An 11,514-nucleotide genomic window follows, 5' to 3' on the forward strand; every position below is an offset into this window, starting at 1 on the left:
AGGTTTAATTAGCAAGCGGTTCCAACACACAATTCACGGTGGACAACACAGACCTCAAAAACAGTATCCTTTGACCAGAGGAGCTAAGAGCGAGCTGGAGATAATAATCAAGGAATTGGAGCAGCAGGGGATTATTCAAGGGGTCACATATACCTCAACAAATAGTCCACTTCAGGTAGTAAGAAAACCAGATGGTACATTTAGGATGGTAACAAATTACAAAGCTTTAAATAAAGTCACAAAGAAGGACAAGAGATATTTAATAAATCCACAAGCTACCTTAGAGCAAGTCGCGGGAAAAACTTAACTAGTATAGATTTGGCGAATGGATTCTGGAGTGTTCCATTAGACCCAGACAGCAGGGAGAAAACAGCATTCACCTTCGGAACTAAGCATTATGTATATTGTAGACTGCCACAGGGATATGTTAATTCTCCGAATCACTTTCAGGCAATAATCAGGGAACTGATTAAAGATGATTTGGCTTTAGTATATATCGATGATATATTAATTGGAGATGACGATCAGGACAAACATGTGGAAAGAGTGGCCAGGATAATTAAGACACTTAGTGAAGCAGGCTTTAAAATAGGGCTAAAGAAATGTCAAATTGGGAGAAGCGAAGTCAACTATTTGGGTTATTCAGTATCGAAGGAAGGTAGAGAGGCCAGTATTGAAATGAGGAAGAAGGTAGCTGAAATTACTGCGCCTGTTTCGAAAAAAGGGGTTCAAAAAATAATGGGAATATTGGGATATCTAAGGCCAGTAGTGAAGGACTTTAGTCTTTATGCTAAAGCCATTTATGAAACATTGAAAGGGGATTTTATTTGGACCAGCGAGGCCCAGAGAGGGTTAGATCAGTTAAAGACAGCAATTGCGATATCGGGACCATTAGTTGGGAGACAGGAAGAGGATGATTTAAGCATTAAATTAGACATATATAAAAATGGATATGGTATGGTGCTTGCTAATCATAGCAATCAGACACCTATCAAACATCTGACAGGAAACTGGTCGAGAGCTGAACAAAAGTTTTCAAACATCGAGAAATGTCTAGCAGCTATAACAAAGAGAATAGCAGAGATAGAAAACTTGTCGGGTGGTAAGAAAATTTATGTCACAACTGAGTTTTTGGAATTAAAGGAGCTAACCAAGAGACAGATTTGCCAGCAAGGCACGAATACAGCTCGATGGGAAAGATGGGAAACCATTCTTCTAAACCCTGACTTAATGTTTATTCATAACATTAAAAAGGGACAGAAACTTGATGAACCAGTTAGTAAAACGGAGTTGGTGAATGCTTGGGTATTATATACTGATGGTAGTAAAGTCAAGAAGGACGAAGAACAAGCAAGATGGGCATTCATTTTAAAAAATTCAGGAAAAATAGTAGTGGAGGAACAGGGAATAATCATTGGATCAGCTCAGACAGCTGAGGTAGAGGGAGTATTGCAAGGGTTAAAGGAGTGTCAGCAGAGAAAGCTGCAGGAAGTAACCGTTGTAACCGATAGCTTTTTCGTGCAGCAAGGATTGGAGAAAGATTTGAAGTTTTGGAAACTAAACGGTTGGACGAACGGTAGAAATAAACTACTGGAACAGAAAGAACAGTGGGATGAGATAGATAAAATTTTAGCCGATATGGAAATCCAGACAATTCATCAAAAAGCACACACAAAAGGAACTGGGGAACTGTGTAAGGGGAATCAGGAAGTGGATGAATTAGCCAGACTTAGGACAATAATCTTGGGGACTCTTGGGAACTCAGCAGCCGACCATCAAATGATAATTCAGCAAATACATGAAGCCACAGGACATGGGGGTCATGTTGTAGTCGCAAGGGAGTTGAAAAAGTTGGGAATTAAAATAGCCTATTGGAGACAACATTTAACTGCAGTAAGGAGAAAATGTGAGAGATGTATGTCCTGTGGAGGACAGAGAGGGAATAAAACATATGGGAGCATAAAAACTGAGAAACCAATGCAAGAATGGTCATTAGATTATGCAGGACCACTTTTTCCCAGAAGCAGCAAAGGTAATTTGTATTTTTTAGTCAAAGCTGATAGCTGCATGGGAGAAATTGACCTTAGAGCAACCAGCAAAGCAAATGGAGCCACGACCAAAAGGGTATTGGCAGAAATGATGACCTCCAGAGGTAGACCAGAATCGATCCGAATGGACAATGCGCCGCACTTTAGAAATAATACTGTTATTAACTTTTGTGCTGACAGAGGAATAACAATCAATTGGGCCGTGAAATATGCACCTGAGAGTAATGGAATGGCTGAGAGGTCTGTAAGACAAGTAAAGAATTGGATCATAAAGAATCAGAATAATAAAGGCTGGGATAAAGACATTGAAAGAATAGTATTTGATCTTAATAGTAATCTCGGAACCTCTGTCTTCCAGGGACAAGGGGACCCAAGTGAATCTGGGAATTATCAAGTAGGAGACGAAGTTTGGGTGAAGCTACCAACTAAGACTGCAGGGAAAATCATTCGTGAGACTGTAAAATGTAAAGACAAGATTGTTCAGATTCTGGGTACACATAGAGTTGAATTAGAGAAGCATGGTGTCTGGAGCAAAATAAATTGTATCACAATCAAAACACATGACCCAGTGAGCATAAGAGGAGTTTGAGATTCTTTGAATCTCACTCAGGGGTGCAATGACAGAAGGAGGCTTAACAGGCCTTAATTGTATGATGTACATCAAGGATATGGAAAATAAACCAGTTCAAAAAGAAATGGGGGCAAAAGAAATCCGGAAGTCCTGGAGAGGGCATTTCTGGGTTAACCAAATGAAAACAGAAGGTACAAATTAAAGAAAAGGGCCCTCTCCACCCTTGATCTGTTCATTTGATTTTCAGATGGAAAAAATAAATAACGAACCAGTTCACAAGAAGGAAGATAACTGCACTCCAGAGAGGAATCTTTTAGACAGGATTGGGGGGGAAACTAATGATACAATTGGCTACATATTTGAGGGAATTAAATGACAGAACCCGGAGGAAAACTTTACGGGTTAGAAACAAATCAAAATATCAAATTATAACTGGACAGTGAAACCTCCGGTCAGACATCTCTAACTGGACATTAGCTGATGGGTGATCTGCGGTCTCCATGGAGTATGTACTACGCGGTGGAATTATTAAGGGTCTCGGCAGATAGCAGCGACTGACGAGGAACCCCAATATGATAAATGACAATAGTTTAAGAATTTCTGTAGCTTGATACCACGGCGGGAAAATTGTTACCAATGCAGCAAAACAATATTGCATTGAAGAGCTGTAATCGTTATTAAAAAAAAAATTTTTTTTAAATTTCATGTAAATTGATAGGGACTGTTATATATATATGATAAGGGGGGTATGTGTGTCGTTAAAGAACTTGATCCGCATTTCTAAACTGTGTGAATGTTTTAATAGAGGGGTAGTTTAGTGTGTTTTCTTGATTTAACTATATAGTACATTACAAATAATATTGATGTTGTTTATATGCCATATTTAGTATGTAATAACTATTGGTCCCAAAGCCAAGAAGGGATGTTTCGATATTGTACCTTATTTCTGGTATTTAAATTGTGATAACAGTTGAAAATATGTAAAGTTGTAGCACACAGTCTATTTGTGTGGTTAGGTAATGAATAATGTGTTAAGATAAGATTTTTTTACTATGTATATAACAATAGGGAGAAGTTGTTTGAAAAAGAGACGGTTCAATGTGGTTTTGCAAATGCTGTAATGGAAAGCATACACTTTAATGTTGTAAGGGAAATGATGACAGATGAAAGGGATTTGAAGGAAATTTGTCAGAAAGATATTCTCTCATGTAAACCAGGGGTTGGCAGACTTACATGATTCACGACAATGTTAGACATTAAAGGGGAAGTTAGGAATACAAGCAGGATCAATTGAACATTTTAAATTAATGAAACAAAGGGATCCGTGGGTGGTACAGGATATCACAATTACCCCATTCCAATCAGAAATGGAAAACAATTTGGACGACGGAAAAATGGGACATGTAACAGCCAGTGATGGACAAAAGATCTGTTTGGTTACTGATGAACTGAGTTGTGTGCTGTTTCTAAGGGACATGAGGAAGCTTATACGGTGCTGCTATCCCAAGGAAGTAAAATGCTTTGGAGGTGGTGGAACACACGGAAAGCTATTGTGTTACCTTCCTGAGCGGCTATGGCTATGGTTCACGGTAATTGGACTGGAACGGAAAACAAGACTCTTATCGACACTGGTCTGAGATATGCATACAAATGACAATGATCGGGGATATAGGTTAGTTAGTACAATTGGATGGAGGGACAAATAAACCAAATTATAGATATGTTTCAAATGGCAAGACGGGGTGTTCTGGAAAATACAGAAAAGGTGTCATTTGAAACATTAAAGTCTGGCAATATCTGGTCTGAGAGGGTACAGGGAAAGAATAAACATTTTAAATAAGACACTTACCATGCCCCTTTAAGCCCTGTAGCCCATCCCCTATCGGAGGTCCCGATCTTTCCCGCCAAAAAGTAGCAAGTGTGGGCTCCTCCTTCCCCCCACCCATGAGGCAGAAGCCATCAGGAGAGCAGAACACGAGGGAGCAGCAGCTGGAGAGATCAGAACGGAGCACATAGGAAGGAGGACAGAAAACAGAGAACCAGCATCAGGAGAGAAGAGGAGAGAGAGAGAGAACTCGGTCATGGGAAAAGCAAGGCAAGCAACCGAGTATAAACTGTAATAGATTTAAAGAAGGCTAGGATTTAAAGTTAAAATGCTAAGGTGGGTCTGAAGGTCCCTACAACCAACCAGACAGCATCCAAAATCACTAATCCTTTTACCTTTCTGTAAAGAAAGTGTTTGCAACTTAAAAAAAAGTATAATAATAAAAATAACTTAACCTGAAAAAGTGGTTATTAGCTTACTTCACTTCCTTAATAACGCAGGACCCAGGACATCGATGCTATTAAGGGGTAAGTAGGTAAAATTCTTCGGTGAAGGTATGGGTTATACCGGGGGATAACTTGAAAAGATAGTTTGACCTGAATAGCACCCACAGAAGCCTGCATCGGAGTCAGGGAGTGAGAATCCCTGTTCACCATTTAGAATATTGGCCCTTTTCGGTATAGGGGGAATTCTAAGAAGAGTGGTGAATTTACAAAAACAACCCTACCTTGTCTGTAACTGGTTCTGCATGACATGAATTGGCCAGATGGTTGACTGACTTGCGACAACAATTCCAGTGAGCTTTCCACATACACGGTAAAGGGTTCCTTTACCTTCGCAAAGAATACATGTGACCTGTATATTGACAGCAATGGTGTGTCTATGTTTTTGTTCGACCTTTTGATCCGATTCACTAATGTACCATTCAAGGAAGCCATAGATATTTGCACAGCATCATTGTATCGTGGGAATCTAGACATGCCACCATTTCCTGAACATGTATTCTTTGAACAGATGAAATTAGCAGGATTCAGGTGAATTTCAAATGGATTTAGCAACTTAGTGCTGGATTCTTAAACAAAAGAGAAAATGCTGGAAAACCTCAGCAGTTCTGGCAGCATCTGTAGGGAAAGAAAAGAGCTAATGTTTTGAGTCCGATGACTCTTTGTCAAAGCCTTTGTTTCAGATTCCAGCATCTGCAGTAATTTGCTTTTATCTAGGGCTGGATTCTTCCTCCCTGCCTGCCACAAGATCGCCACGGGCGGGACGTGGACCGTGTAAAGGTCCATTGAACTTGGACGGGAATTTCCGGTCGCCGAGTGGAAGCGGCTGGAGAATCCCTCCCTTAGTTTGTAGCAAGGTGTTTTTTTTTTCATTCCAAGAATTAATGCGTAGCTTGAATCTTTTTTTAAGGTGATGGGCGGGATTCTCCCATCTGACGGCAGAGTGTTGATGCCGTTGTAAAAACTGGAGAGTTTAACGACGGCGTCATCGGACTGCTAAGTGTACTGATCCTCTGCCCTACAGGGGGCCGGCACAGCACTGGAGCGACCCATGACACTCCAGCTGCCGATACCAGTGTCAAATGGGCGTGCATGCGCCCTGCGACAGGCACGAAAACGCGCTTGCATTGTAGCTTCCTTGTCCGTGACGGCCCCTACGCAACATGGCGTAGGGCTACTGGGGCTGGCGCAGAGCAAAAGAGGCCCCCACCAGGAGAGGCTGGCCCGCCAATCGGTAGCCGACCATGTCGCGCTAATGGTGGCGATTCTCGGGTCACCGGAGAATGGGTGGACTGGCGTCGGGGCAGCGTCGTGCGAATCGCGCCCGGCCCGGCGATTCACCGAACAGGCATGGGCTGAGAGAATCCCGCCCGCCATGTACATTTTCCTGTTATTGTTTGCAATTGTCCCCATGCCTGAAATCTGGCATGTTGGTGAATCCAGTCACCTGACTCATGCCGCTCCCACCCTTTATACCTCAAATTAACTCAATCCAGAAACAAACGTTATTTGATCTGGGATTAAATTGGAGGAGAATTCTACAGAAAATGTTATGATGCCATACTTAAACTATGAGGACGGACACATAATGAGAAAGTTGAAATTTTTCAGTTGGGTCAACCACTTGTGTAAATAAAGTATTGCAGCCATCGATCGTAACTCTTTCAATGGACACTGGAAAATGTCAACACTTTCAATGCATGAATGTGATTTTTCTGTCTCTGTCTATATACATTTTTTCACATGAAGATTTCCAGATGCTGCTGAGTTTCATAGGGTGAGGTGGAATTTGACAATGTCGTGTGATGTGGTCAGAAATGTGTTGTGATGTGTTTTAAATTCCCTGCAGTTTCACGAAATGTGACACCCAATGCAGCAACTTCATGGAATATTTATGTCTTTACTTGGTTGAGTCAGATTTGGAATAGATTTTCTTTGTTCTGACCTGACTAGACTATTTACGTATTGCAGTAAAGAAGCCAAATAAGTTATTGAGTTTCATTCAGCAGAAGGACAGTGTTCAAAAGATGTTATATTATTGTTTTATGAGGATTATAATCAGAACAGATGCACTTCTACCATCTAATCATAGCAAGGATATTGTTGCATTTGAGAAATGTAATCGAGCATCAAAGATGGTTCGAGGTGTCAGGAATTTATTTCAAAGTAAAGGACTTACTCACTTTGGAATCGGGAACACTTTAATCCATTTGAAGTTTTCAGTATGACTAAAAGTGTTGAATATTAAATTTTGCAGGGTGAAGTGGAGAGTGGGATTAATTGGATAATTCATTGAGAGAGCTGGCGCAAGCAGAAAGGGCTAAAAAGCCTTCTTCAGTGTTGTATGATTCCATGAATGCACAGAGTCATTCAAAATTCACAGAATCATTTAACAGTATAGCACAGAAGGAGACCATTTGGTCCATTAAGTGTGCACCATTCCTTTCAAGGAGCAATCCAGTTTGTCCCATTCTTCTGGTCTTTCCCCATTTTGGGCAGAATTCTCTGGCCGGATCGCGATGTGGGTGAGGCCAGAAAAAGTGGCGAGCCGTTCATAAGTAGGAGTTGGAGTGATTAGGTGTAAATTCTTCCCATTCCTGCAACTTTTGCCCTTCAAGTATTCATCCAAATGTCCTTTGAAGGCAGCCATTGAATCTTTTGCTGCACCCTATCAGGCGGTGTGTTCCAAATTCTAACAACTCATTGCATTGATAAAGGTTTCCGTCATGTCAATGTTGGTTCTTTTTCCAATCACTTTTAATCTGCAGCATCTCTTTATCTACCTCTTAACCACTGGAAACTGTTTTTCTAATTACACCTTTCATGATTTTAATGACATCCAACCAATCTCCTCTTAACCTTCTCTGCAGGGGAACAAACCTGTCAATACACAAAATTGTGTAATCTTTTGTCCCTGAAACTATTCTAATAAGTCTCTGATATGCAATTTCCAAAGCATTCATGCCCTTCCTGAATAAATATGCAGAAAACTTCAGCAGGGAGCGACCTAGCCTTTTTTATATATTGCATACCTTCCTGGTTTTTCTACTCCATGCCTCTATTTACAAAGTCCACACTCCCATATGCTGTGTTATCTGCTTTGTCAACCTGTCCGGACATCTTCTACTTTTTGTGCACTAACATGTTCAAACAACTTTAAAGTTTTACCATTTCTCCTGAATTCTCTCTACTCATTCTTAGACCAAAGTGTCCAACCTTGTATTTTTCTGTGTTGAATTTCATCTGTCATGTGGCCACCATTTCTATCAATCCGTCTATGGTGAACTGTTGAGTCTATTACCATTCACCTCACTGTGTTCTCCAATCCAAATTTTGTCTAATCTGAAATTTTCAAAATAGTGCCCTATACGCTAAGCCCAAATCACAAATGTCTGTACAGTTTGTGAGTATTGCTGAAAAAAAGACATGCCAAAGCTTTTCTTCAGGGCAATGCCTTGACCAAACAGGGTCAAACTGCCTGGTTTAAATTTCAAACAGTGCTTGGTAGTTAACTGCCAGTTATCACCAACTGCTGCATTCCCCATTGCAATGTCTCTACTAATCAGAGTGCACTTGCCAACCAATCAGCATTCTATTCTCACTTGGGAGGGGTTGGTAAACTATGGCTTGCAAGCCAAATATGGATCAGTACAAAATAGAATATATCTCTTTTGTCATTCTCAAAATGCATGCAACTTTTTAAATTAAAATGAAAACGTAATTCAAAATTTTAAAAATGCATGATTACTCATATCAAGATTATTGTTTTTGTCTACTTCACATTAACTGTTCATTTTAACAATCACCTATCCTCTGCACTCATTGGAAGTCATGCACATTCTCCTTTTATTTGATTGGTTGAGAGGTCTTTCCGTCACCACACACGATGATGAACTCTGTGACTCCTAACAGTAAAAATTATGACGAGAAGGAGAGAAGATCAAAAGCAGCATTTGGTACAAAATACCCCAAGGCTGACACACGAGAAATAGCCTGTGATGAGAGGCACTGAAAAATGAACATTGGAAAAATAGCCTGCTGGCATAATCAAAAAAAAGTGGGAACTTATACTTCACCAGTTTTGCAGGTTCATACAGCATTATTTGAGAGTGGAAGTTTTTCACTGACCGGCATTACGTGTAGTGATGCATGCTAAAATTCGCTCATGAAATATTTGGCACGTTTCACAACAAGGACAAAATCTTACAGAAAATTCAAGCCATGCCATTCTCGGCAAAAACAGTTTGTGACAGAGCCTGTGAAAATGGCCCTTCAAATTGATGTGGAACAAATGCAAAATCTATGAGTACAATGTTTCATTTCTACTATTATTAATCACCATGTGTATTACCAATAGTATTAAGTTGCACATATCCAGTCATGCAAATGAGCCTTCTTATTGACCACTTGTTTGAATATGCAGTCTCCTTTTTCAGAAATGAGTGTCTATATAAAATGGTAGTGGTCCCAGTGCTGAGCTATGCAGAGCATCACTGTGCACTCCAGTCTGAAGAAATGCCATTCACCACAATTCTGCATTTTCTATCCATTACTCAATTTGATATCTATGCTTTTCATATTGCCTTTATTCCATACACTTCAATTTTGCTTACAAACCAAATATGTGGGGGAAAATTCTCCGAGCCCTGCGCCGGGCTGGAGAATCGCCGCAACCGCACCACGACGCGCCAACGCCGGCGCGCGATTCTCCGAGGTGCGGAGAATTGGCGTCATTTGCGCCGGTGCGTTTGGCACGGCGTCGGCCATGGGCCGCTGGAATCGGCGGGGCCGCCGATTCTCCGGCCTGGATGGGCCGAGTGGCCACGTTGATACGACCGAGTCCCGCTGGCGCCGTTCACCCTGGTCGCTGCCGGCGGGAACTCTGCGGGAACGGTCACCGGGAGGTGCCTCCGATGGGGTCTGGTCCGCGATCGGGGCCCACCGATCGGCAGGCCGGCCTCTCCCCCCCCGGGTCTACTTCCAGGTGCAGCCAGACCCTGAACACTGACCCCATGTTGAGTCAGGGCCGGTGCGCGTAAGAAGTCCCCCGCGCATGCGCAGGTTGCCGCGGCCCAACTCTGCATGCGCGGGTTGGCCGGCGCCCATTTAGGGCCGCGAAAGGAGGCTGGAGCGGCGTGAACCACTCCCAGCACCGTGTTAGCCCCCTGTGGGGGCCAGAATCTGTCGTACCCGCAATGGCGTTCACAACGGTGCGAACATTTGGGCTCCATATTGGAGAATCGCCCCCGTGGTACTTTGACAAAAAACTTTTGAAAGTAAACATACACAACATCAACTACATTGCCCTCATCCACCCTTTCTGCGACCTCATGAAGAAACCTCAATCAAGTTAGTCAAACACAATTTGTCCTTATCATATCCATGCCGGCTCTCTATTATTATTCCTAGCTTGTCCGCCAAGCTGTTAATTTTATCCACAATTAATTTTATTCCATTATTATTTCCAAAAGCTTCCGTACCACTGATGTTAACATGACAAGTCTTTAATTGCCATGCTTTTTCTTATGCCCTGTTTGAGCAAAGGTGTAACATTTGCAATCCTCCAGTCCTTTTACACTGTCCTTATAGCTAAGGAAGATTGGAACATTATGGTCAACATTTGCAAAATTTCTACCCTTAATTCCCTCAGCAAATAGGATACAACCCATCCAAACCAACAACTTTAAGTGCCACCAACACTTCCAGTACCTCCTGTTTATTTATTTTTATATCATCCAGTATCCCAGAAATTGCTTTCTTTATCAAAGCTTTCGTAAAGTCCACTTTGTTGGTAAGCACTGATTCAAAGTACTCATTTCGTACTGTGGCCTTCTTTCTCCACCAAGTGATTTCCATGTATGTTTCTTATCAACACCACTATTCTGCTGATATTCCTTTCACAGTGAATATACTTATAAAGAGTCTTTGGATTCCCGATCATTTTAACCACCTACCTATTCTCATATTGCAACTTTTTCTTTTTCATTGTAGTTTTTATCTTCAGCCTGATTCTCTCTTGAATTATCAAGATACTATCTGGGCTGGAATTCTCCAGCCATTGGGATTTTTTGGTCATGCCAACAGGCCACCACTACCCATGGGTTTCCCACTGACATGAGGTGTCTTCAATGGAAAATCCCATTGACAAGCAGCAGGAGTAGTGTATCACTTACACAGTCATACTCCTGCACATTGTTTCTCTCGGAATATTCATCCAATACCCTCCTGAATGCCTCGATTGAACCTCCCTCCAGCACACTTCCAGACAGTGTATTCCAGACCCAAACTAATTGTTGTGTAAAAAAGGTTTTTCTCACATCACATTTGCTTCTTCAGCAAATCACTTTAAATCTGTGGCCTCTCATTCTTGGTCCTTTTAGAAACAGGAATACATTCTTCCTACTTACTCTGTCCAGCTTCCTCTTGATTTTGAAGATCGCTATCAAATTTCCTCTTAGTTTTTTTTCTCCAAAGAGAACAGTCCCAATCGCTCCCATCTATCCTCATAACTGAAGTTTCTCATTCCTGAGACTATTCTAGTAAACCTCTTCGGCACTCTCTTCAGTG

The sequence above is a fragment of the Scyliorhinus canicula genome, chromosome 3 (genome assembly GCF_902713615.1).
Source record: "Scyliorhinus canicula chromosome 3, sScyCan1.1, whole genome shotgun sequence".
NCBI lineage: Eukaryota > Metazoa > Chordata > Chondrichthyes > Carcharhiniformes > Scyliorhinidae > Scyliorhinus > Scyliorhinus canicula.